Source organism: Labrus mixtus, chromosome 16 (genome assembly GCF_963584025.1).
Source record: "Labrus mixtus chromosome 16, fLabMix1.1, whole genome shotgun sequence".
Taxonomy (NCBI): domain Eukaryota; kingdom Metazoa; phylum Chordata; class Actinopteri; order Labriformes; family Labridae; genus Labrus; species Labrus mixtus.
This window is the reverse complement of record NC_083627.1, coordinates 13,289,101-13,316,727: the sequence shown is the minus strand read 5'-3', so window position 1 is coordinate 13,316,727 and position 27,627 is coordinate 13,289,101. Positions and strand designations below refer to the sequence as shown.

The 27,627-nt window shown below is 44.3% G+C and overlaps 2 protein-coding genes across 3 annotated transcripts in view; both read left to right on the top strand.

Annotated features, from left to right (window-relative positions):
- Positions 1 to 27,627, top strand: part of LOC132990790 (uncharacterized) — a 527,599-nt gene that overhangs the window by 13,576 nt on the left and 486,396 nt on the right. The window lies entirely within an intron of this gene.
- Positions 1 to 27,627, top strand: part of LOC132990791 (zinc fingers and homeoboxes protein 2-like) — a 112,851-nt gene that overhangs the window by 31,489 nt on the left and 53,735 nt on the right. Inside the window, exon 2 of the mRNA XM_061059229.1 lies at positions 116 to 284. The gene's annotated coding sequence lies outside the window, so the exon portion shown is untranslated. The remainder of the gene's footprint in view (positions 1 to 115; positions 285 to 27,627) is intronic.

Genomic DNA, 27,627 nt, shown 5'->3' with positions numbered 1-27,627 from the left:
ACACCCCTACACACACACTCACCCCTACACACACACTCACACACACACACACACAGCAGTATCTGTGATTTCAAGCTCCTCGCGCTCCTCCGTTAACGTCCCTCTCTGCTTTCAGATTCCACAGGAGATTACCCAGAGTGCCGCTGGCCTGAGGCTCGCCAAGAAGAGCGAGGGAGCGAGAGAAAGAGGAGCACGTCCAGCAGTGATTTGCGGAGGAGGAGGTGGAGTCTCAGGAAGAGCCCCTCCTCCCTCGACTGAAGCCCCGCCCCCTCTGAGGAAGTGCAGTAAGTGGAGGCTTTTTATATTTACTTTTTAAGGCATAATGGTGGGACGAAGAGACCTCCCCCTCTGTCCCGTCTTCAGAGGTAGTAACAGAGGAGAGGCGGGATCAGCTGTGCCAGCGGGGGAGAACAGCGCTGTGTGTGTGTGTGTGTGTGTGTGTGTGTGTGTGTGTGTGTGCATGTATGACTGTGTGTGTATGTGGAGCTCCCGCTGTGCTGTGCTTGCTCAATGAAGAAACACTATGTGACCTCACAGACTGGGACGCCAATAACACCACAGAACCAATTTGAACGTACAAAGACGAGATGACGGCTGAGCTTAATTACGAGACTTTTGCAAATACAGCTGCCTGAAAAACGGGCTTTTAACTATAAACAGGATCATCATTGACATAACGTCCAGTAGAGGTCGTCACCTCTGAGGTCGTCCATGGGGGGGAAGCTACTCGCTGACATTATTCACAAACAGCAAAAACAGAATATCTCTCTTGAAATCCACGGGATATTTAAACATCTCGCGTTTGGTGTTTGTCCTTTATTAACGCTGTCCCGCAGGAAGTGGCAATTCGACAGACTGCAGTGTGTCTAGCTCCGCCCATTAGGGTCGGATCGGTGCACTTGGCACCACAACAGGAGGGTCGCAAAAAAGTAGGACTCGCATCAGTTATTTTGGTATCATTTGACCGTGGAAAGTAACACCGATAAATGAACGTCATGCTGTGATGTAGAAGAGACAGCGGCTGAAATGAGGGATTTTACTGACGCCAGTATCAGAGAAATAAGGAGCTACACATCTCACAACGCTACTCAACAGGTGTCCCAGAGTGACATCATTAATGGCTAAAATCACTTATTTGTGGCGCTGGTGGCGCAGTGGTTAGTGCGTGCGCCCCATGTATGGAGGCCATGATCCTCCAAGCGGGCGGCCCAGGTTCAAATCCAGCCTGTGGCTCCTTTCCCGCATGTCATTCCCCACTCTCTCTCTTTCCCTAATTTCTGACTCTATCCACTGTCCTGTCTCTCCAATAAAGGCAAAAAAAGCCCAAAAATAAATCTTTAAAAAAAAAAAAAATCTCTTATTTGACCTCAGAGTGTGAGATCTTACCGAGCGTATGAGCTGGAGTCACAGACGTTATGAAGCCGAGATGTGCATGAGATGTCTCGTCGTTGGATTCCTCTGATTCCTCTTAATCGTTTAAATAGATTCTAATGGCAACGTGGAGAGACTGTTTTAAAGCTGGATGAGATTCTGACGTCGTTAATGTGTTCCATATTTGTTGCTCCACAGGTGGTTGGTTAACGCAGATCATCTGCAGACCACCAAACAAAGACGTTTCCTGGTCATTAAGAGCGAGGACTTTCTGCGCCTCTCTGTTTTTAATCTGTAGTTTGTGTTTGGCTGCACAGCTCCAGTGATTTACTGACTCTCCTCTGCTATATGTTTCTGTTTTATTCTCTTTTACGACGTGTTCTTTTGGCTGCAATGATCAGCAGAAGAAGAAGAAGATTTCTGTTTTCTGTCAACGATGATTCATTCTTCATCCACTCTCTCAGATGTATCTGAAACATTTGTGAGCCGAGAGTTGTAATTTCTACATAGCAGCAGCCAGAAAGCGTCCCGATGTAAGCAGTCGGGCATCGTGTGGCTGCGTTCCGCAGCCAGCAGGTCAGAGGTCAGTCTTTATAGAAACAGTTTCTCCACCCTGAAGCTCGGGCCGGACCTGAACAGCTTGACTAATCGCAGCAGGAGACGAGGTGTTACTAAACCGAGATCTCGTGTCAGAACTGAAACCAGGAGAACGTCCAACAGCTCAGTGTGAAAACACACCTCGACTTTAAGTTTGAGTCCATAAAATGTGTGAGATGATACGACAGTTTAGTCAGGTTAACGTCGGCGTGGACGTCCTGCTGAGAGACTCCTCGTCTCTCTCTTGCTCTCTCTCTCTCTCTCTCTCTCTCTCTCTCTCTCTCTCTCTCTCTCTCTCTCTCAGAGAACATGCAGCTCCATTCAAAAGTAGGGAAAACAAACAGGACTCGTAAAGAGTGACGCCTGTAAACACGGCCGGTGTTAATCCCAGAGATTTGTTCTGCAGAAACGAGTCGGTCACAGGAGGTTCTGATCAGAATCTGCACAGGAGAAAATCCAGACCGTCAGAGGAGGGCGAGCAGAAGAACAACGAGAGGAGCAAAGTCGTGAAAGCTCACCTTCCCCCCCCCCCCCCCCCCCCCCCCACAGAGATCAGAGCGTTTCAGGTGTCACCAGATCGAAACGTCCGCACAACTCTTAAGTTTTTAACAACGCGATCAATGAGTATCCTCACCTCGGTCTGCATGAGGGAGACTCTTAGCGTTTCTTAAATGTCAGTATCGTCCACATTAATCGCTATTGCACACTGTCACCAAATCAGTGCAGCACCAGCTCAAACTGAGGTTCAGGCCGTCACAAATATCAGACGATATTTCCTCTGTTATCTGTCTCTGAAATGTCCTTTGTTCACATGTTGGTGAATCAGAAAACTTAAAATCCAACAAACCAGCACGTACTTCTGGTTCCTTTTGTCCCTCCGGCGTCCTTCAGTTCCTTCGACTCAAAGCAAAGAAAATGTGTTGAATCTCAAGGTCTCTGGAGGAACTTCTGGTCAATTCAAGCTGAATGTTTCTTCTTCTCTGCTTTTCTCTTCTGTGTTTAACCACAAATATTCTGCATCATTTAGAAATAATTCTTATGTCTTCTATCGATTTAATTTAAGAATAAACAAATTTAACAAAGGTTTTCATGGTGGTGAGTCATGGAGGTTCAAGCCTGTGAAGTAGAAGTGAGCGTGTGTGAAGAGGATGGCGTGATGGGGGAGGGGGTGACGGCTGGAGAGGTACACCTGGACCTTTTCAGACGAGTAAGAAAAGAAAATGTCAGGAGACCTTTCTGTGCCGGAGAGAGAAGTCGGGGACGATTTGAGAAATGGGACATTTTCATATTCAAAATAGAAAAATTTCACAGAAGGTGATCGTCGATTTGAAACGTGCCGATGAAGGGAGGAAGTGAAACCCCATTTCGGAATTTCGAGTTAAGTATCGAATAATCGGACGGAACAAAACGAGGAGTGAAGTTAAGAGACGTAGACGTGATAGTCAAGGAGAAGAGAAAGAGCCCACGAGGGACGACACGGAGAGATGTGGTTTTTAAATCAGTGTGTGTGTGTGTGTGTGTGTGTGTGTGTGTGTGTGTGTGTGTGTGTGTGTGTGTGTGTGTGTGTGTGTGTGTGTGTGTGTGTGTGTGTGTGTGTGTGTGTGTGTGTGTGTGTGTGTGTGTGTGTGTGTGTGTGAACAGTGTGGTGCCTCCTCAGCTGGATCCAAAGAGCTCAGTTCAGCAGGTTCAGTTGAAGCCTCTGCTTCCGTCTTGGCGCTCTAATCAACAATCCGAGCTGCAGCTGAGGACGCTACGTTGTGGGGGATGGGAGTTTGTGTTAAAAAGTTTTGGTCACCACATCTGGAGACGTCATGGAGGTCCAGAACAGAATATTTGTCTTTCGTGTCAGACGAAAAGGGACGACCAGAAACTAACCATCAGCGGTTCTCAACTGGCCTGGATTCAGGACCCAATACCACCTCTTAAAGAGAAACTGTGACCCAGAGTCTGGAAAATATTTATTTAAAGGATCAACCAGTAAGATGTGTGTTGAGTGAAATGATAAACCACTATATGATCAGACATTAAAGAAACACTATGTTGAAGTGCTGGCTTCTCTGACAACAATGCAGCAGCCAGTATGTCCTCCTTCTAACTTTAGATTCTGGTCCTGAATGCTCTGGATTTGTTTGGACCAGAGAAGGTGGGCGGTTTTAAGGCACCCCCACACGGCTGTTTCGGTTTGCCAGATATGAGAGCAGTTATCAGGTCAAACCAACAGGTGTAGCAGTGATGGAAGCGGGCAAGAGAAGTGGTTCAGATAGAAGTGATTGTACCCGACCTAAAAAGCCTCTGCATGTTTCTAATAAGCTCCACGAGCAGAAACGTGCTCAAACTAGGATCAATATTGGAGATGCTTTTGAAAAATGGAGAGAGGTTAGAACACAGAAAGGTTTACAGACCGATGCAGAGCTGGATAAACACTGAAGCTTCAGTGTCCACCACATGGCAACCTGTGTGAGCATCGACTCTAGAGAGGAGGGGGAGGGGGGAGACAGCTCTCTGCAATGTTTAGAATTTGGACTGCAGTACTCATTTTAAACACTGGGCGTCAGAGTTACATACTGCTCCTTTAATGAGAAAATGGGACACTTGAGATTTTTGTCCTCAATGTAAGAATCTGAGACAATAGGCATCAAAACTATTTGAGTCCCACTTGAAACCAGAAAAGAATGAACCGTATTAATTTTACTGTGAGTCTTAATATATCTTAAAGACGATGTTAAAACGCGTGCAGCCACCCGGGTGAAAGCTTAAAATGCTTCTTTAAACCAAATGAGATGAACATCCTTCTGATTTCTGTCCATGTGCATCTCTGAGCCCGTCAGAAACTCACATGCTGGATGTTTCCTGAGCAGATCTAGTCAGCAGTCTGAGGGCTCACTAACAGAAAACCTGACCAACCACAGCCAAAACTCACCAGCGTTTGGCTGCAGTCCAGTCAGCTTCTTCAGCGATTTCCTGGGCTGCAGCCAGCCTGCGGGCGGCTGCCAGCCCCGCTGGGTGCTGGGGAAGGTCTGTTTTCTCGGCCCCTCTGCTTTATTGAATGGGCTCTGTGGAGCTCGGGGGGCGGAGCGGCGTGCTAACACTGCCAGGGTGATGGGAGCAGTTTGCACACGGGTCAGCACAGCTAAAAATATTTGCATCAAAGGTGCGCGTAGAATGAAAGCCTCCACCAAATGCCACATGGCTCAGGTTGCAGAATCGGCTCTGCACCTGATAATTCGATGTGTTTTTTCACCTCTCCTTCCTCGCTTTGGGAGACTAACTCACCTGTTTTCACGCTGCGCGAGCTTCACGACCTTCACAACCTTCAGGCCTTTGAAACCTGATTAAAAAGCTGCAGAATCATTTAGTAAATGAATACGAGTTGGGAGAAGATGAGGCTGTTTACTCCCTTGCTTTCAGAAAAGCTTGCAGATATTTTGCTTTCTCACCACTGAGCTGTTTCACCGTATGTATGGCGCCACACGTCTGGCTCTCAGCTCGTTTGTGAACGTCTCAATTATGCGAGGAATCAAAATATTTAACGGAACATCACAACAAATCAGCCGCAGCAGATCGACGTGTTTGAGTTGTGTTTGTTTGTCTCCTGATGAAACAAAGGACACACGATGAGAGCGATGCCCTAATGTTGTGTCACTCTCTGATCACTCTGCTGTTAATAAAATCGCCATCTGTTGCCTCCAAATGCTGCTGCGGCTGCTGCTGGAGACGCTGAACACGAGTGACGGCTGCGGCGGTGGTGTTTTAGCAGGAAGTGAGTGATGGCTCTGGACAGAGGGTGGGAGTGTGAGGAGCGGTGTGAGGGCTGATGGGATCTCCACAACCGCTGGTGGAGGAATCGACTACGTGGGAGAGAATGAGTCACCCTAAAACACACACACACACACACACACACAAACACCTGTGGAGGAGGAGGTGTGTGTGTGTGGGCAGGCAGTGTGTCCGGGCAGATTGCTGCTCGCCCCTCTCTCTCTCTCTCTCTCTCTAGTATGAAGCCTCTCTGCTGCTGAACCTCACATCCACACTCCTCCTCCTCCTCCTCCTATTCGTCTTTTCTCTTTTGTGCCTCTTTCGGCACAAACACACCTGAGCCGGAGCGGCTGTCGTGTCTCGTAGTAGCAGGAGACGCTCTGCTCGTGGTGATTCACTTGTTTTGCTCGCTGCTTGTGTGATTTTCCTCTCGAGGGCTGGAGTGTAAAGTTCTTCTCTTTAAGTTTGTGTTGTGTTCAGTCTGTGAAATGTTTTTGTCTTTCTGGGCGATAAATGCGTCATCTAAAATCTGTGCAACGATTCAAAGGTCAAACTTTTTCAATTAAATGTGCAGAAAACACAATTTAACACCATCAAGATGAGTCTGCAAACATTTTATTATCAAAGCCGACAGACGCTGTTCTGTGTCTGAAAGACGACCAGATTTATTAATCCACGACGACGCTGTTAATTGTGCCATGTTAAAAAAGCATCTTTTGAAAGTTTGTTTTTGCCGCTGAAAGGCTCAGACCTTTATTCTCTGACAACACGACAGAAAAAAAGAGGAAAACATTTAATTTTCGATTCCTGAAAAGGGGCGTGTTAAAGTAAATGGTTTGTACGATGCATGGCGATGTAGAGGATTCTGCATCGATGCAGGGATTGAACATAATCAATTGTTGCGTACAGACGGTGCACAGGTGCCGACAGGAAGTGACCAGAGGCAGAGCACAGGGTGCTGACAGGAAGTGACCAGAGGCAGAGCACAGGTGTTGACAGGAAGTGACCAGAGGCAGAGCACAGGGTGCTGACAGGAAGTGACCAGAGGCAGAGCACAGGTGCCGACAGGAAGTGACCAGAGGCAGAGCACAGGTGCTGACAGGAAGTGACCAGAGGCAGAGCACAGGTGCTGACAGGAAGTGACCAGAGGCAGAGCACTACATTGACATCAGCATCAAAACCATCCTAAATATAATCATCATCATGACGGTTGTAGGTGTTTATAGAGAGCTGGGTCTTTATCTTTTTCTTAAAGGTGCAAAGGGACTCTGCAGATCGAATGAAGTTTGGTATTTCGTTCCACCACAGCGGGGCGACAGAGGAGTAGAGTCTAGTTAGAGACTTGTTGTGAAGGTTGGATCAGACGCCTTTCATTGGCAGAGCGTAGAGGGCGGGAGGGAGTGTAGACCTGGAGGAGCCGTTTCACAGCGAGCAGCAGGGACGTCTCTAACGTCTCTAAACCCCTTTAACATACAGGCTCCTCTGTGTTTAAGTTAAAGTTCAGTCTCCGCCTGTAGAGAACAGGAAGTACCAGTGAAACGCAGCAGTGTCAGAGTTTGGCGCTCCACTTGGCTAACGTTAGCCTCTGGGTGCTGCTGTATGAAGCATTCACTAAATACTTTATAAAGCGTCAGCCGGAGGCTCGCCGCATTCATCATGCAAAGCTAATTATTAAGTTAAGAAGAGCAGAGTGTCTCGTCTGAAGATGAACTACAGGATCACTCCTGCGTGTCTCTGCAGCCTCACCTTCTCTCCCCTGACGGATCATCAGTCACTGAACTAAATCAGATTTCTCTTCTGTAGGAAACAGGAAGCAACTTTAAAACCAGAGCTTTGCTAAAAAACTGTGTTTATTTGCATTTATTCCGACAAAAGAGAAACAGCAGCAGGCCAACAAAGGAAACCACATCGTGTGTTTACAGATGTTAAAACGTATAAAGTCAAATTAAGTTTGAGCAGAAATCTCCGACGGATGAATCCCAACGTTCTCACTCCCTGATGTCCTCATGGAGCCGACAGCGGGCGGCTGTTAAACTAATATTTCCTCACATTTAACCTCCTCCTTGTTGGATGAATAAAAGCGCTCTGTTCCAGAAGTGTCTTCTCTTCAACAGAAACTCAAAGTTCAGCCGCAGAAAACAGTTTTTATTTAGCGCTCCATTGTTCTGCAGACATGCAGCGTGTCAAAACAGCAAATTCATGCAAATCAGATGAACCGCGTCTGGGCTCATTTACATTCAGACTCTTTGCAAAAACAAAAAAAACAGCAGAATTTAAAAACGTGGCAAAGCTGCTGATTTTATAATTAATACAAAATCATGTTAACAACATTTTTTAAAACGGGAGACACAGTCTTTGAGTCGATGTTGTTTCTGTGTTTTCAAACCTGGACTCTTTTCATATTCTCGGCTCTGACTGAGAAATAAATACTAAAGCATGCTGAATGACTGAAGACCGCTTCGGTGTGTCAGGACTTCTGCAGGGAATTTCCTGGACCACATTTGTTGTAGGGAGACCGAGTTCTTGTTCCCATCCTGGAATGGTCTGCCTGGTGTCGAAGTCCAAGAAATGTAATGGTAATGAATCGTTAAGAGGTGAGTGGCGCCCTCACGACTCTTGTTCCCGTCTAAAGGGTTCCTTTAGCCTGAAGAAGGTCTGGAGGACCACCAAAGGCCTCGAGTATCTTCATCGTCACGTCCCTGTGCATGGATTAAATACAGATAGAATATTTAACACGCGCTCTAACCAGTGGAGGCCGTAGTAGACGAGCAGCTCCAGCATCCGGAGGTTAAATAACCTGATGTGTGTGGCGCTCAATGGAGCCATGAAAGTGCAAATAATTAGAAAAACAACCGGAGCCATCCCTCTGAAGACAAGGCGTTAAACTTTCTACTCTTGGATCTCTTTATCTCTTAGTTGAGGTAAATGAAGATCCAGTTGAAAACCATCTAAAGATCTCAGCAGGTTAGAAGTGTCTCTCTGTGGTCCCCCCCCCCCCCCCCCATCTCCGTCTCCGTCTCCGAGACTCTGAGGAACCGGGTCCACAAACGATAAGGAGGTCAGGATTTAAGCCGCGCTAAAGCACTTCTCCTCCAGACAGTTTTGGGATTTTTAACTGAAGGCCCCCCTCCGATGAAAGCAGCTCAGTCCTTCTGGAGTTTATCCAGCAGCACATAATTGAGGCCATGATGAAGTCAAGTGTTTTTCAGAGTAATGAGTGTTCGACTGGTTTATTCTGGAAGGTAGATCCGCCTCACTGCTCCCTCCTCAGTCCCCCTCCCACCCACCACGCATTTGTTCAATTTAGCTAAGTGCCACTCAAGAGATATTCCTTAAAAATAACACAAATAACAAATTGATTTTCTTTTTTCGGAGGGGGGAGGGGGGTTAGAGAGGAGCAGATTTTACATGTTTTTAAGAGCTTCAGTGACGGCACAAAGTGAGATTTTAAAGGTAACTAATCCAATTACGCTGGAAGAAGAAGTGTTCCAAACGGAGGAGGAAAACAAGCTAATTGCGACAGAAGGAAGCAGCAGAATGACCCACATTTAGCCCCTCAGCTAATCACCAACAAAGTGTTCAACTTTAGGATGCATTTGTCCCAAATCACAGCCCGTCTCTGGCTTCGGTCTACTCTCAGTTTGGCAGAAAATTTAAGAAACTGAGAAGTTTGGCAGCAGCTCTTCAAACTCTTCACTTTCAGAGGGGGAGTTTTAAAGTCTGCTGTTTTAATAACTCATAGAAGTAAAACCAGGAGGAGCATCACTGTACCTACTCTGCAGAAACTGTTGGATTATATCAACATAACCCTGATGATGTCATAGTGAGGAAAGGCAGGCATTGGCTGAAACCAAATGTTCATTGATGGATTGATTTAGTAGATATTAAAGTCTCATCTGGATTGCAATTAAATCAGTTCAGTCTCATAAAGAGTGCATCCAAAGTTCAAGTATTATTGATTATAGCGTGGCAGTTTGTTAGGGAGATGCATTGTGGGAAATGTAGTGAGTATTCTATGAAGTTTGCTCTTCTGCATCTAGTCCTCTAAATTTGAAAAAGTTCAAATCAATCTGACCTTGCTGAAGCCCAAACTTTATATCCATCCATCATCTAACCCGTTTTTCCAGTTTGAGGTCACGGGGGTGCTGGAGTCGATCCCAGCTGTCATTGGGCGAGAGGCAGGGTTACACCCTGGACTGTTCACCAGCCAATCACAGCGCTGACATATAGAGACAGACAACCAGCCACACTCACATTCACACCTACGGACAATTTAGACACAGAGAGGCTCCTGTCAGACGGGGACTCAAACCAGGAACCTCCTCGCTGTGAGGGGACAGCGCTAACCACTGCACGGTGCCGTGCAGTACTGAACTTTCTACAGATGTGATCATGAGTAACCCGTTTCAAAGTCTTGATTTGCTTCACACATGGAGCATTTAGTGGAAGAATCTCAGGGTTGATTTAAGTCAGCTGGTCAATATTTTTGGACACGTTTAAATTTCATGTCATTTGAAATGACATCTCTAGTTATAATAAAAAGCACATCATAAGTCATACTTCTGACCCAAAGCTACAGAGAAAGAGAGAGAGAGAAATGTCTGCTGACAGATAAACGTTGGCAACTATCCTACGTATGCAATTTAGACACTGCAGAAGTTTGTCTGCAATTTTTTAGTAATTTAACATTTAACATTGGGAGCCTAGGACTCTGGTATCCAAGCGTCCATCAATTGTTAGATTTTTACTAAAAACATATCAACGTTTATAAACCTGGTAAACTGACGACTGTAGATAATAAAGAAATTATGATAGATATTTAGGGAACGACATGCAACCAACGTCCCAAGTTTGAGTTGTACTTGAGAACCCCAAAATGAATATCCCAATAAAAAAGAAATGTAATATTTATGCATTATTAAAAATATAATGTTTGGGGCCTTTCTTTTCTTCTTCATAGATTAAACTCTGAGGAGAGGACAGAGACAGAGATCCGATTTAGTTAAAAATCAAACCAGCTGCAGACTGTGAATTTATTTAAGTGATTTATTGAGACGTAAAGTGTCTACTGATGATTTAACATCCTCCGCATCGAGATTTGTCTTTTCTGCAAGTTTTCATAAAAAGCAAAACACTCATGTTTGTGGGTTACTGTCGCTGCAGCGTACACATTTAAAACGTGCGTGCAGAAATGTGAAGTCTTTAGGAGTGCAGAGAAGGAACGTCGGTGCTGGAGCAGCGTTCTGTATAACCCAGATTTCGATGCAGCTCAGGTGTTTTTCCTGAAGAGTGCAGCGAGAGTGTTTGGTTTCACAGAGCTCAGATCACATTTCTGCTGCTCAGAGGTGGTACGCCGCGATACTTCACTGATATCAAACAGCACTCCCAGTGAAGGCCAATTGGAGATAGACTGCTGGGAAATTTCTAAAATTACTATTCCAAATTTACAAGGTGGAGCGCTGCCACTGTTAGACAGTTTAGGGAGAGCCGCGGTGCGTAAACCGTTTCAGTTCGTCTCCTGCTGTGATGCAATCTGTTACGAGCATCAGTCAAATCACCCTCTCTGTTAGAGGATAAGAAAACACCGCCGTCAGCCAAGTCGGTAAACTCAGTAAACATTATGGAGGATTCCCCAACCTGCATTTTCTCTGCAGCTTGAGCTGCAGCGTCTGGGCTCGCTCAGAGGGAGGCTGCAGCAGCAGGGAAGCATTCAGAGAATACCTACAGGTACTTTTAGCACACGCAGAGGCCTCTGTTGTGGACATGTGAGGACTCAGGATGAACACGCTCTTTTAATACGGTCACTGGAGAGCCGATTTTTCACCACGTAATTGGAGGCTTCCTCGCTCCTTACTTCCTCTTTGATTAATCCAGAACACAATCTGCTTGCTGCCTGCTGCACTGAACACAGATGCACTTTATGTCTGCAAATATTTCATTTCCTGGTTTTTCCTTTTTCACCAATTTTTGTCCATTTTTAATTTCACAACTCTCATAAAGACTGCGGGAGATAAGAGGAACATCTTTAGAATAAATGATGGGTGACGAATTAAAGAAGAAAACCTTGAATAAAAGAAGAGAAAAAAGTATGAATATAAAAAAAAGGATTAGAATCAGATTCAGCCAGGCGTCTGATACTAGTTCACAAACATGAGTTAGTCTTGAAGGTCTCGATTAGTATCTGATGGCCGTTATCATCTGGCACGTACCAAAAATGCTGAAAGTTACAACCTATCAGAGCCAAGAAACCTGTGATGTAGCTGTAGGCTTCTGGATAGGAAGCAAGTTCCAATGTCAGAGTCAGAAGGCTTCTAGTCCAACATGATGCATCGACTTTTCACAAGACATCCTCCAGTTATAAACTACATTTTTAATTTCTGGTCAGCTGAACAGATACTGACACAATGGTCCTCAATGGACTCTCCTCTGAGAGTTCGATACCTGCAGCAGCCAGTATAAAAATGTCTTTGGCTATGTTTAAACTGGCTTATATCTTCCACAATGGTTGGGATCGGCCTCCAGTCAGATCAGAGAAAAGGAAATGTGACCATAAGTCAGAACATTTTCATGCAGTCAGAAAAAAACTGGGCGTTTAAAATCCATGTCAACATGTTAAGTGTGACTGAAATGCTCAAATTTTCAAAGTCCCACGAACATGTACAGATTATGCCGATGAAGGAAAAACTAACTCTTTCATTCATACACATCAGTCAGACCCAAACTGGACGAGGCATTCTGAGCATGCTCCACAGTCCACTCGCTTTGGCCCCGGAAGTCGATATTATATATAAGTGCGTCGCATAGCAGAAGTCGCGATGTCGTCTGCATACGGATATCTCTTTTGGGCTTGTTGTGTCTCTATTTAGAGACAGGACAGTGGAAGGAGCCAGACATTGAAGAGAGAGTTGGAAATTAGCCACAGGTATAATTCCAACCTTGGAGGACTACAGCCTCCGTAGAAGGGGCAGCACACAAACCACTACCCTCGCTGGAGCCTCAAACGTGCATTACATTTGGACCAAAAGTAGGAACTTCGACAACACTTCCTTCTTTAGAGGCACTTAAACAACGTTGTGTTGAAGTAATAATCTCTCACATGCTCTATCTTTCTTTTTGCCAAGTTTCTGCAGCTAACTCGAGTCTTTGTGTAAAGTTGATCCAGTTTCAGCTCAACCGGGTCTTCTGCTCTGTGTTTTTTTGGACTCTTTAGCACCAGAAGGTTCATAGCCATGCCGTGGTTGTATGTTTATCACGGTCACCAGGTCCAGACTGAAATATGTAAATATTTGATCTGAGATGTTCATGCTCACCAGACGATGCATCTTTCCATTTCCATCAAAACAAAATCAGAGTTCAACATTTTATACCCTTTTTGGTCGAACTCTGCAGAAGTAGAGCCACAGCCTTAGCTGCACTAGTATGCTAATATGCTAACATTATATTTGCATAACATATTATTTTCCCTACCTCTTCATCGTTGTATTTTGACTTCTGTGGTGTCAAAAGAAATAAACTTTCATGAACAGTGAGCTTTGTTTCTTGATAGCCAATGAGTCCCGCTGAGAGACCTGATCCAGGATGAAGGAAGTAGGAGGGTTGAGGATGTCGAGGATGAATTGAGATGAGATAAATTGGATTGGAGGAACAGAGAGTCTGAGATTTAAAAGCGAAAGCTCCTAAAATGTATTTGTACTGCAGGATTTTCCATCAATTCCCCGATGACGAAGATGGTGTAACGGAGAGAAAGAGACGAAACGGCGGCCATAAAATCAAAGCGCGAGTACATTTCTTATAGATTAGTTGTTTCTTGTTTCCTTGAATTTGTCCTGATGTCTGTTGATTACATTTTTCAAAGCGGTTTTATTGGCTTGTTGTCTGTTTTTATAAACATAGTAGTTTTCCTCTCGGGGCTGGAAACAGTCTGAGCACAGAGACGTGGAGCGAGGCTCAGTCTGTACAGTATTACCCATGTTGATTCCTCCTTTTGTGAGCTTGATTTCTGAGAGGCTATTTTGCATTTCTGCTGCTCGACTTTCTCCTCGAGTGGAAACAACAGAAACAGCCAGACCTGGACCAAGACTGTGTGTGTGTGCCTGAGGCCGAGATCCACCCTGAACGCTGTTATACAACGTTTGGCAGCTCTCTTTACATGTTCGAGGCCTCTTCCTGGTTTGATGTATATTTATTGTTGCGGTGTGCATATTCACCCAGATGTGTAAAGTAACCCTGAACATGAAGCTTTGTCTTTCTCTGGTACAAACCAAATCTTTCCGTATACTCTTGACTTTCTGAAGCAGGCACCGAATATCTTCAGATTTGTCGGATTGTTTCTTATTCTTTGATCACATACTGGTGAATCAACAGGAATTGTTGGCTGGTATTGAATGCACACGTTCTGATGCCTGCAGAATGATTTCTATGTAAAAGGATTCATGAAGTATTTTTAAGGAAAATCTGCTTCGACAAAAGAGAATTAGGGCGCACTCACACAAGGCAATCTGTATCGTGCCTATGCACGCTTCACCCCCAAAAGTCCAGTTAGTTTGACCAGTGTGAGTTCTCCGTACACTTTCTTGGCCCTCGCACGCTTTGAAGAGGTGAGCTTCAGAACGCTACAGTTCATGCACGAGCAGAAGCACGGGTCACAGCCTTCATTATGGAGAAATCCCATAGTGTTCTGTCTGTATCTGACTTACATTACTCTAAATAAGCCTCAAAGTCAGTAGCAGCAGATGAGATAAGATATCTTTATTGTCATTGTACAAGTACAACAAAATATTGTTGGAGCAAGCCTGTAGATGCCTAATATCAGAAATATTCAAATACTAAAACCAAATATTCAAATAAGTAATACAATTAAATAATACGACATAGCATACAATATACAATTAATTTGCAGGTGACAGGTATAGAATAAATATATTGCATAGCCGTCATGTTCTCTGTGTTGTGAGGACGTGGACTCGACCATGTGTCCTTTTTTACATTTTTGAGTAATGTCTTGTAAAGTAAGCATGCATCATAATAACGTAAAGCCATGCATGTGTTGTATTAAGACGGTATACTCAAGAGGTAACCATGCTCAGGCCTGGTTAGTCCTGGAGCAGTGTGAGAGCAGGCCAGCGGGGGATGGGGACAATCGTTGTTTAGTACGACAAGGGGTAACTGGGCCGAGTGTGAGTGCGCCCTAAAGGTAGCCCATGAGCATACCCTGCGTTACTATCTATTTTACTGAAAGTTGTACCATATTGGAGAACATTTACTGAACATAAATCTAACGAGACGTCGGCTCAATTAGTCGTGGACTTGTTTACAATCTGTCTTCTGTTTTTAAACCAAAGGATTCACATGCTAAAACCTTTTTTATGGAGAGACAGTCGAGGGAGGAACACACGCTGATGATTTAAAATTAGATGTACATTTGCTTGTAAAATGTCACTGTATCCTGTAGGAAAAGGAAAAAGCCCAAAGCCAACCATAAAAAAACAGCTGAGATCTTCCCCGCTGAAGTGATGCTGAGGCTTGTGAAAACCATTATATCCACTTTAAACACTGAGGTTATTGAGTTTCAATCTGGCCTTCAAAATCAATTTATGTGAGGGGAACAAATGCTTCCATCGAATTAAGGCGAAGAGTTCATTCAGTCAGCGCCGCATTTGAAGACGGAGATTCCAGGAAGTTTACAAACCTGCGGCAAAAAAGAAAAAGATGGGGCCAGTTAAGAAAAGCAGATCCACCAGAAGGTCCTCACAGAGTCGGAAGAACTGGGTAGCGGGAGTTGATCTCCCAATGCTTCCTTCTTTACAGCAGAGTGTGGGAGTCGCACAAAGCCTACATCTGTGCAGCATTACACTTGTTAATCTGCTCTGAGAGGCCAAAGCCTGTTTTCACTGTAATAACATCTTGGTTCCCTCCAAATCGTTCGTCCCTGAGGGGGTGCAAAGAGTTAAAGCACAGCCTCAGTGTGTGAACAGAAACTTTGAAATCCACAGAGCTTGTCCTTCTCGGGTCGATTGGTTCGAAGTGTTAAACCTGGAAACCAAAAGGTCGGGTATTGTTTAGGTCAACAGGCGCCGAGCCCCTCCATCAAATCCATAGTGTGTTAGGAGTTTCCATCTTTCAGGGAACTAAAACTCTCAAGAAAAGTTACGTAAAGGTTGTAGAGTTAACGATAACAGATTTTTAAACTTCAAAATGATCCTCGTAAAACAATGTCACTCCATGTTTGATACCACGGCAACAAAATAAGACATTCTAGACAGCCACGATTGGATAATTTTTGGTTTTCAATCATCAAGATTTGCAGGTCAACTCCTGCACAATGTCTAAATCATGAACATGTTTTTGCAATTAAGACAGTGCTCTCTCTCTTTCTCTCTCTTTAAAAACACGACTGAAGATCTGCAGTTTTTTAAACAGCTCGGTAGTTTTCAATGGTTTCAATCATTAAAATAAAGAGATCGTATCTGTTTGAAATGTGTGGTAGACGATCTTTTTTAAAGCTTTTATTTAAAGCTTCCCTTTTCTGTAATGGAGGTGGGGTTAACGTGATATCTCAGCGTTGACTGAGTCTGTGGGGGAGGGGTCCAATGTGAGATTTTCTCATCCTGCCCAGAGATCCTGGAGACGCCCCTGACCACACCTGACCATCTTTAGGTAAGATCAGGCCCGCCTGCAGAAATGACAGGGTCCCTAAAAGACCCAGTGAACTGGCCCACCCAGGTTATGATTTAAATCAACGAACTGAACATTCGATCAGTAGGGTTAGCGCTAGCCTCCTGGCTAACGTTAGCTCCCATCAGCCTTTGGAGCCGACTAAAGAAAGCTTTCCCCTTTAGCCCCTCTTAAGGGTGGCCTACTTTAAGATCAGGGAGATTTAATCAGCGAGGACATAGCTTTGTGGACGGGGATCAAATGTGGACCCGGTTCTTTTAAGATTCCAAATCGAAAACATTCGATGTGGCTATCGAGTCAAGTGGGTCCTATAGCGTAACGTTTTATCACGAGTCGATTCACATTTTTAAAAAATGAAATCACTGGTGCACCAAAAACCATCCAGACTGATAGAGTTTTTGAATGATGTTGAATCAGCAGCCAACATGTATTAAACCACATGAAGAAGAATTCAATTGCTTGTGAGGATGTCTGAGCGTGCTATAAACGTTGTACGTACGATTTGATTTTCCAGGCTCGACTCAAACCAATGCAGTAAATATCTGGAAATAACAACATCAATCTACCAGCAAATGTAGCTTTAACCTTTAGTATTAGCGTAACACTGACTGGAGCTGAAGCTGTAGGTGTAAAAATTTCTTTCAAATGATGGAGCTCAGACTTTACTCACGTTTGAATAAAAATGGAGGAAACCTCCAGAAAGAGGAAACACCAGCTAAAGACGCGGATTAGAAACCCCTCGGAGGTACAGATGCTGGTGGAGCAGCTGAGTCTTAATGGAGATCCAGGCTGGAGTTGCTGGGACCAAACTGTTGGACCGAGCTAGCAGCTAGAAGGACGACAGCCGGTTCCTTGGTAGAACGACAGAAAAGCCAAAACCAGTAAGAAGCAAACAAACTGGACTCGTCACTGCAGGGTTTACAGGAATCCTCTATGACTCCTCTGAAGATCAACGTGGAAGTCGAGGCCTCTGACCACCCGACATCCGTGCTGGGGGTGGTTTATTTTGTCTCTGTTTGAGGGTGAGTCGTCTTTGTGTGTGTGTGTGTGTGTGTGTGTGTGTGTGTGTGTGTGTGTGTGTGTGTGTACTCAGATGACTTGAGGTTGACGGCGTCACAGGAATTAACAGGATGTTAGATGACAAGAAGTTACACCGACACACAGTGGTCTCTCTGTCTGCTTTTTTAAACGGTTTGTGTTTGTTTATGGCAACAGGAGATTAAGACCCATCTGGTGTGTGTGTGTGTGTTTTTCTTTTATTGTGTGTTTGTGTGTGTGATGTGGGTGGCTGGGTAGTAGGTTTGTTTTGGATGGGAGGGGGTGCACTGAGATTAGAATTTGCCAAACTAGTGTTTTTTGAAGAGAAAGAAGCTCGGAAAACAAAGATACAAGAAGATGGATATCAATACCGTGTGTGTGTGTGTGTTTCGCCGGTGTGTGAATAATAATGACCTCTGACTCTGTCGATTCTCTGTTACTCTACTGGATTAGCTCCCCTTCAACGCACTGCCTCTGGACACACGCACACACACACAGCCCTGACAAACGAAATTACACAAACAATACTCCCGATGTATGCAGGAAGTTTTTGTACTGATGAAATACTGCAAGAAGACGGATACGACTTAGGTTGGCAAAAATTCAAAATACTTTTTGATACCAGGAGTTTTAAAACTGTCTTAATTATTTTAATGACAGAGAGAGAGAGAGAAGCTTTTTCCCGAAAAATGCCGTAACTAAGCTCCGCCGTCATCACGTCTTTGCACATTCATATTGATTCTGCATTGAGGGCATGATATTTGTGTCTCAGACTGTGAATTAACGTCTTTGCGGAAGTAGGGTACAGCGGGAGCTCCACATACACACACATCGGTAGCTTTAGCGTCTCTATGAGGCGCCTAAAACACTCGTGAAACGTCAGGAATTGCCGTCCCGTGAATTTGAATGGACCGTCGCTGCTGTCTCTCTTTCTTCAGCCCTATCTCAAGCTGTGATATTTACGCCCCCCCCCCCACTCTGTACCGTCTTCAGAGGCGTTACAGAGGATAGACGGGATCAGCTGAGCCAGTGGGGGAGAGAAGCGCTATACCGTGCTTCCTCAACACCGAAGTACAATGTGAATTCACAGACTGGGACGCAAATATCACGCCGTCACAGAATCAATATGAACGCACAAAGACGTGATGACGGCTGGTCTTAGTTACGAACATTCAGAATCAGAAGGATACAGGAGCGCTGGACTGGTTTTTGTGTTTGTTCTGACTGGTTTTTGTTAACTGGTTTGAACTGGTGTAACTTTAAAGTACTCTCTGGCTTATAAAAGATATGACTTTATATAACTCAAGTTTTTTTTTACCAATCTTTAGAAGCTCGCTGGCTGAGTCTCTGAGTTAGATCAGTCCTGTTTTGCAGATTGACTGACTGCATTTCTTACTTTCTGCCTGTTTGTGTCTCTGATGAAAGTTTAGAGAACAATACACAACGTTTACTGCCAGACTGTGATGCAATCTGTGTGTAAGTATGTGTGTGTGTGCACGTACAGCCTCCAAATATGATGCAATAATGAATAGTGTGTGTAACTGTGTGTCTATAGATTGTGTCTGTACATACAGCGTGTGCGTGTGGGTGTGTGTGTGTGTGTGCAGTATGATGCAATGTGCATGCAGTGCAGCTTCAGTCTAATAAACAGATATACTGTGTGTGTGTGTGTGTGTGTGGGAGAGAGCGAGAGGGAGTTCTTTACTGCAAATGTGTGTACTGTTGGTGCGTGAGCGAATGTGTAAACAAGTGTGAAAGAGAAAGACAAAGAGTGTGTGTGTGAGAGGACGATTACACATGCAAAAAGGAAAGATTCTTAGCAGGAGGTGTGTTAGAGCAGCAGGGGAGATTAATGTGTGTGTGTGTGTGTGTGCGCGTGTGTGTGCGCGTGTGTGTGTGTGGACCAGCTGGTATTCAACATGTGGACTTGTCCTGCAGAGCCAGGGACTCCTGCAGAGAAACCCACTCCTATTTGTGTGTGTGTGCGTGAATGTCAGTGATGATGTTTATATATATATATATATATATATGTTTGTGTGTGTGTGTGTGACAGCCTGCCAGTATGTGGGTGTGTAATGAATGTGTAATGTACGTATGAGTCAGTTTATTTGTATACGTGTTTATTGAAACACTCGGTATCAAGAGTGAATCACAGAGCAGAATTTTATATATCACTTTCAGAGAATAGAGAGATGAAATGAGTTTCAGGGACAATATAGAGCGGGACGTTCTCCCCGTGCATGTGTGGGTTCTCTCCGGGTACTCCGGCTTCCTCCCACAGTCCAAAGACGTGCTCGTTAGGTTAACTGGCAAGTTTCTCGCCATTCCTCTGCAACGACCTTTTCATTTCAAAGTAGTCTCACCGACCTGAAGGCCTACCGGGTCTCTGGTTTGTGTGGTCAGAGTGTTGTATGAAGCAACAGTGACCTCCGTCGTCCAATCAGGCGTCTCTGCTTGTCAGCATAGTGCGAGAGTAACTGTGTGTGTCTGTGTGAGCATGTAAAGTCCAGTTAGCATCGTTAGCTCCAGCGCTAGTTTGGTTTACGACTGCCATCGCGCTAATCTCAAGATAAGATGCATTTCAGTAGTGAGAGGAATCAGGATGTTTGCTTCTCCGTGGTTCAAATGATGCATCGACTCAGGACGTGTTTCAGTGTCTTTAAAGAGAACAACAAAAGGACTATCTTTGATTAAAGGAGTTAAAACCTGATTCAGTATCAATGAAGTGAGTCACAGCGTGGCGTCTGACCAAAACGGTGAGTCACAACCGTTACAGAGTAAAGAATCCCTCGTACAGTGAGTCACAGATCCAGTTGTGGATATTATTGTGTTTCCACGTGTGCACAAAACTCCTGAAAATCTCATGAAGTTTTCAGAGTGAGCTGCATGTGTGACGTTTCTGATTCACTCCGTAAAGGTTCAGATCAGTCGTCTCCAGGGAGTCCAGAACGCTGCAGCACGTCTGCTTCTTTCGCCGGTCTCCATCGGCTTTAAGGTCTTATCTCGTTGATCTCCAGCAGTTTTACAATCCAGTTAGACCACTTAATTCAACCAACCATGTCCTCTTAGAAGTCCTGAGATCGAGACTCGGGAGACAGAGGGGATCGCTCTCCTTTGTCGCGCTGCTCTTGTGGAACAGTCGAGAGCTGCTCGACACTTTCACACCGATGCTGAAGAGCCATCTTTTCTCGACGGCCTTCAATCCAATCGGAGCTCGGCCCTTCCTTCATTTCATTTATGCTGCCTAGGAATTATTTTATTCTTTTACTGTCGATCTGTTTATGGTTAACCTCTGCTATGTGATACTTTTTTCATTTTTAAAAACGTGTTTTGTTGTAGATGTTCTTGGTCTTTAATTGTGGTTTTGTTGTCCTGTCTTGGTTGTACGGCACGTTGTTCAACATGCGTTGTTTTTAAATGATCTATACATCTGAACGCAGACAGACACATTTTTCAGCGGAGTTGCGGTAGCCTTCCACACACTTCTATCCGCCCTAAGAGCTCTCAAAGGCGGACAAACTCATCACACACTCCCGCTCTCAGCCAGTGCCTGCCGAGACTGTCGTTTGTAGGATGGAGAATGAATACTGACACACAGACTTTCACATGTGTATGAACACTTACCTCCTCTGTAAACATTATGCCGGTAAATATCCAGTGTTTCGCGGCCGATGATGATGCTCATTTGTGTCTGTACGAGCACGCGAGGGAGAGCGAGCAACAGGTTACCGGTGCAGTTCGCTTCTTTTGTCTGCTGTCTTGATGATTACGCTGTGACTTGTGCCGCTTCGTATTTAAGTCACCGCGCTTCGTGTCCGACTGGAATCTTGCCGCTGTGCGCAACATTTGTGAAAACTCAACTGAAGCTTTCTAGAAATTTTCAGGAGTGTGAAAAGGGCTAAACATGTATAAATGAAACAGTCAGATGTGAACCAGTCTGAGAGATACCAAACCAGTCAGTGAGATACCAAACCAGTCAGTGAGATACCAAACCAGTCTGTGAGATACCAAACCAGTCTGTGAGACACCAAACCAGTCAGTGAGATACCAAACTAGTCTGTGAGATACCAAACCAGTCAGTGAGACACCAAACCAGTCTGAGAGATACCAAACCAGTCTGAGAGATACCAAACCAGTCTGAGAGATACCAAACCAGTCTGTGAGATACCAAACCAGTCTGAGAGATACCAAACCAGTCTGTGAGATACCAAACCAGTCAGTGTGATACCAAACCAGTCTGTGAGATACCAAACCAGTCAGTGAGATACCAAACCAGTCTGTGAGACACCAAACCAGTCTGTGAGACACCAAACCAGTCAGTGTGATACGAAACCAGTCTGTAAGACAGCAAACAAGTCTGTGAGATACCAGACCAGTCTGTAAGATACGAAACCAGTCAGTGAGATACCAAACCAGTCTGTGAGATACCAGACCAGTCTGTGAGACACCAAACCAGTCTGTGAGACACCAAACCAGTCTGTGAGACACCAAACCAGTCAGTGAGATACCAGACCAGTCTGTGAGATACCAGACCAGTCTGTGAGACACCAAACCAGTCTGTGAGACACCAAACCAGTCTGTGAGATACCAGACCAGTCTGTGAGACACCAAACCAGTCAGAGAGATACCAAACCAGTCAGTGCGATACCAAACCAGTCTGTAAGACAGCAAACAAGTCTGTGAGATACCAGACCAGTCTGTAAGATCCGAAACCAGTCTATAAGACACCAAACCAGTCTGTAAGACACCAAACCAGTCTGTGAGATACCAACCCAGTCTGTGGTATAGACAAACAGTCGGTCAGATCTGGATCAGATCCTCGGTCTCATTGTCGAGCTTCACCAGCAGGACGAGCTGCTTGACCAAAACCTCCTGTGAAAGAAGTCTTTGTCCACATGGAGAGCTGTGTGTGTGTGTGTGTGTGTGTGTGTGTGTGTGTGTGTGTGTGTGTGTGTGTGTGTGTGTGTGTGTGTGTGTGTGTGTGTGTGTGTGTGTGTGTGTGTGTGTGTGTGTGTGTGTGTGTGTGTGTGTGTGTGTGTGTGTGTGTGTGTGTGTGTGTGTGTGTGTGTGTGTGTGTGTGTGTGTGTGTGAGAAGTAAAGTGTGTGAAAGAAAGAAGGACAAAGAACAAAATAGAGAAAGAAAGAGACAGCGAGACAAAGAAACGGAGCGAGAGAGAGAGAGAGAGAGAGTTTGGTGTTTCTCAGTGTGGAGCTTAAACAAGCGGTACAGGATGTGCCGCCAAACTATTTCTCTGCTTGGCTGCGGCTTCTCAGTGTGTGTGTGTGTATGTGTGTATGTGTTGTACACATGGTGGGGTTGTGTAAAGGGGGCTGATGGGATGTCACATGAACTCTTTACCATCACATCAAGAAGCACGAGTACACACACAGACACTTAAAGTTAGAGATACACACACACACACACACACACACACACACACACACACACACACACGGTTAAGGCCGTTCCACCTTAAAGAACAGCCTAAACAATGTCTTGAAGAGTTTTTGGTTCCACCTAACAGGAACAAAAACATTTTAACCTTTTTTCTAAAGTCATAGGGTTTATTTTCTTTAGATATAAACATTTCATGATTTAAAAAAAAACAACCTTAAAGTTAGACGTTTTAAACGGCCGCTGAAAGCTTCCACAAGTCCCTAAGTACTCCTGTAATTTAAGAAATAATTAAGGTGTGCACTTTTAGTGGACTGAACGATTAAACGTCTTCATCGTCACTAGTTGGTACTGCACTCACAATTCAATTTCACGCTTACTTTTTAAAAATTTTATGTAGGCGCACAATGATGGGTTAATGTTGTGTCTAAGCTGTAACACAGCTTCCTGCCACTAGGGGGCTGTAGCTCCGGTTAAAGAGCCTGCTCTCCTCGCCTTAGTTGGCGGATGACATCTCTTAACGCCGAGCGGATTGTCAGTATTTTGATCTTTAAAATGGAGATGAAGTTGGTGGACGTTAACCTGCAGGTAGGACTCACGGCTGACGGTGCTAGCACTGCTAACGTTAGGCTAATGGTTAGATTCTGTGCCACAGCCCGATCGGGCTCCTCTAAGGGCCGGACTCAGTCGATTTTGAGGTCTTTTATAAAAGGTCCTACCTAGAGTGTTAGAGTCTCTGTTATAATGTAGGGGCTCGCACTAAGCGGACCGAGCCCAGAAACAAAAGAGCGTCGAGCGGGAGTAACACACACACTCAAACACAAAGTTAAATGCAGGTAAACAGTGACATGCAGCAGCTGAAAGGGGACATGGTCCGTGAAGCAGCCGGTTCAGCAACAGGAAAGCAGTCCGTATTAGCAAAGTATCCGAAGGGGAAAGGCAGAAGACAGGTCAGAACCAGGCGGCGAGTCGAAAAGCCAGACGGAGGGCAGACGTGCTCGCCTCAGGAGAAGGTCGAACAACACACTCGGTCCTCGGAACATTAATTTAAACCTGGGGGACAAAGTTCACATGGAAACTGTAATTAGCCGTTTGAATTCATAATATTCAGTCTATCAGCGCGTCAAGCTGTCTGAAGTAGTTTTCAGTTTCATCCAGCAGAGGGTGCTCTCAGGGTAACCTGACCATAGCGTGCACTCTCGGCCTCAGAAAATGGAGACATTCATGTTGTGGCAAAAGCAACCTGGAGATGCAGACTGACTCGTCTTTCTGCAGACAGCAGCCCCACTGATTGGTGGAGAGACACACAGCTGCAACAACCTGCAACTCTCCAAGCTGGCTCGTGAATATTTGTGAACCAGGGGCATCTGTGCGCTCTGATTGTGTTCAGACATTACCGAGTCATATTCTAAGTTCTTGTGAAGTTGAGTTTTTGAAACAGTGACAGCACTACAACACACGCAGAATCACAGCAGGAGGCTTAACGCTAAAAGAGAGTCATGGAAAAAAATCATCGATATCAGCAATCGGTTAAATTGTTATTTTCAGACGTTATCGGTATCAGCCCGGGTTTTTGCAGAATCTAATTTTAAATGCTTTTAGGTTCAAAACTGTACATCCTGAGTCCAAAAGTGTTACAAATAATAATTTATTTGTCGCTTTTTCTTACCGTAACGTCTTCCTTTTATCCTGAACTATTATTTATTGTGAAGTTATCTCTCACCTCAGTAAACTCAATGTGATAGTGTTGGCTCCACGGCTCTCTTAAAATCATAACGTACCGTTGTTAACGTTCTGTTTCATTACCAATATCAATAGATTTTTTTTGTGTTTGTGCAGCAGCCCAAATTTTATTTTAATTTTTCTTCAGATCTTTTTTTTGTCTGATTTTCTTTTTTGTCGGCGAGGGGAGAAGTATTTACCTCAACCGACAAAAGGAAAAATAAATTTGACATCTACCTGTCGAAGCAGCCGTTTCACTTGAGACGGAGAAAAAAGTGAAAAGAAATGAGAAAGTGATCGTGTCAGGCTTCAGGTTGGCATGTGAGCGATGAAAAGGCCGCCGTTTGTCACCACAAATTATTGATGTACTCACAAAAAGACGCTGCGGGAGGACGCAGGAGTTTGGGAGGCTTTTGAAAAAAAGAATCAAAGAGGGGGAGGGAGAGAGGGAGGGAGGGAAATAAATGGGTGAGGATTATGAGACAAAAGATGGAGGAAAGTGGAGGAGAAAGTTGGACTGGAGAGGAGGGAAATGCTAAAATGAGAAGGCAGTGAGAGGAGGAGGAAAGAGAAGCGTGGACTGAAAAGACGATTAAAGGTAGAAGAGGGAGAAGGAAACCAATATACCTTCTTCCCTTCTCCTCCTTTTGTCCTTTACTCCTTCCTTTCCTTTTTATCCGCTGTCATCTTCCTTTTATTTCTATTGTCATTCTTCAGTTTCCTCCTCCCTCCCTTTCTTGTTCTCACCTCATTTCCTCTTTCTACCCTTCTTAACTTTCATTGATTGCCTTTTTCTCTTCCCCTCTTTCTTCTTCATCCTCCCTCATTCCTCAAGTGTTTCCTTCCTCCCTTTATTCTTTTCCTCTCTCCTGCTCTTCCTCCCTTTTATTATCGGGAACACGCCGACACAAACACTTGAAGGAATCTTGGTGTTCATGTGTTACTTTTAATGACAGCTGTCCTTTTCTATCGGAAAGGGTATCCTTAAATTACTTCTTTCCCCGATTTCCCACTCTATTCACTATCTTATTTCTACAATAAAGGCACAAAAAGCCCCCCAAAAAAATCTTCTTTATTTTTTAATTGACCTTCGGGGGAGGGGGGGGGGATACCTACCCCCTAATATAATGGTAGGGGAAACACTGGACAGATCTCCACCTCCTTCTGCTGTACAAGTGAAGTCAAAAAAATATTGCACATTTGGAGCCAAACAGAAACGGGGCTAGCAATCGTAGCAACAGTATTGACGTCAAAACACCCGCTTACCTTCCTGGTAAAAGGTCAAAGGTCGCTCAGGTGGGTTCAGTCCTCGGCAGAACAGATTCTTGTGTCGGTTTGAAGCAGACGCTTGTGGTGATGGAAAGTTCAGCGACTCTTGTGTTCTTGTCTGTTACGTTTCCTCTCACCGTTCCTCCTCTACGCTGATAATCCACCAACGCAGGAGCCTCACTGGTCAACACAGCTGTCAATCATGAAACGTTTTTACATCATTGTATTACTAATTACAACAAGACTTGGCAGAAAACTGAACACTTGGACATAAATCAGCGTGATAAGAACTAATCATAAAGATGTTTGAGACACATTTATCTGACATTTGTTTTGATTTTATAGTCTGACCCTTGTCCCATCTGTTAACATGGAGGAGGCGGAGCTTATGACCTATACTGCAGTCAGTATATTTCTCTGTCCTCTTTCCCCTCTCCCATCTTTCTCTGCTCTCACACTTTAATCTCCTCTTTTTTTCTCACATCGTTTTTGTCTCCTTTCCTCCTCCCCCACTCCTCCATCTTTCTTCATTCATCAGATGTCCTCTTAATTCTTCCTGTTTTCTAATTTCCACTTCCCCTTTTTTCCCTTTCCTGTTTTTCTCATCCGTTACATTTGCGTTCCCTCCTACTTTCTTTTTCCCGTTGGCTTTTCATCCTCCAAGTTATTCCCAACACAAAGCAATGTATTCCTTCTTCTCTCCTCCGTTATCATCCCTGAATCATTCTCTCTCTCTCCTCTCCTCCTCCTCAATCCTCCAAACCAAACTTGAGATCGCACCTCCTCTTTTCTCTCTTTCTTCCCCCCATTTTATCTCCTTTTATTTTTTAACTTCACCTTATTTCACCTTTACCTCCTTTTACCTTTCATCCATTTTTATTTTTCTCCTCCCTGCGTCTTCTCCTCTTCACCCTCCCTCTGTTTTTATCTTCATCTCGCTCTCTAATTCTACCCCTCATCCCTCCCTTTTCCCCTCACCAATTTTCATTTCTTCTCACCATCTCCTCCCCTTTCATTATCCTCACCCGCCTCACCCTCCTCTCCTCTCTGACCGCCTGTTGAATCAACAAAATAAGAAAGAAAAAGGCGATTGAAACAACCTCCTCCTTTCTCTTCACGTCCTTTTTTCCCTACTTCTCTTTATGCCGTTTTCTTTCTTTCTTTGTCTTTAAATTATATTCATTCTTTCTCTCTTTCCTTCTGTGTGCCAAAAAAGAAAGAGTTGAATTTTAAAAATGTCTATTATACATGTCAGTCATCTGTAAGACCGTGAAATCACCAGTTTGATTTTTACTCTTGTGGGGTTTTAAAGGCATGAAATTCTTTCATTCTCTCTCTCTTTATTCCTTTTCCTTTAAAATATTTGACTGTTTTGAAGATAAAAATGTAGTTAGCAGTCATATTTTCTCCGGATTTTCCTTGTTGAAACACGGCAGAGTTCATCTTTGCAGCCTGAACAAAAGAAGCAGGAGATAAAATAAAACTTTCCTTGATAAAAAAGAAAAGAAAATGTGATCAAAACATCCAGTTTGGCGATTAGATCAGCTTTTACACAATCAATTCAAATTCTAATCAGATTTGACTGATTGTAAAAAATGTCTTTAATAACCATTTAATTAAATTTGACCGTATGAATCAATGATCTGAAATCATCGATATCTGAAGCAGAACAGGAAAAGTGTTTGTGTCTCACAAAGACAAAGACTGAAGCAGACACGGGCTGAAATTGGTGTTTTTTCGGTTGCCACTCCAATCATTGGGGAAAAATAAAACATACACTCTCACACATGGACACACTGGTAACA